Here is a 320-nt window from a genome sequence, read left to right on the forward strand (position 1 = left end):
CCACGTCCGTGCTTGCGCTTCTCGCCCGCGCTCTGGGCGCAGCTGGGAAACCGGCGCGTCTCCCCAGGTCGTTAGAGCTCAGAGTAGGCATTTTAATAAATAAGCGCGTGTGCCAATGCGAGCCAGGAGCCCCGAGGTTCAGAGGAGCAGAAACATAAACCCAGGCGGAGGCGCCTCTTTAATCCCTGCCAAAATTTGACATTTCCCAAACTGGAGATTCCGAAACCACAGCCTTTAAGCCATTAAAATCCCAAGCTTTTTCTCTCCATTCTAGTCCTTTTATTTTTTATTTTATTTTATTTTATTTTATTTTATTTTAT

Source organism: Ursus maritimus, unplaced genomic scaffold, assembly GCF_017311325.1.
Source record: "Ursus maritimus isolate PB19 unplaced genomic scaffold, ASM1731132v1 scaffold_18, whole genome shotgun sequence".
NCBI classification, from domain to species: domain Eukaryota; kingdom Metazoa; phylum Chordata; class Mammalia; order Carnivora; family Ursidae; genus Ursus; species Ursus maritimus.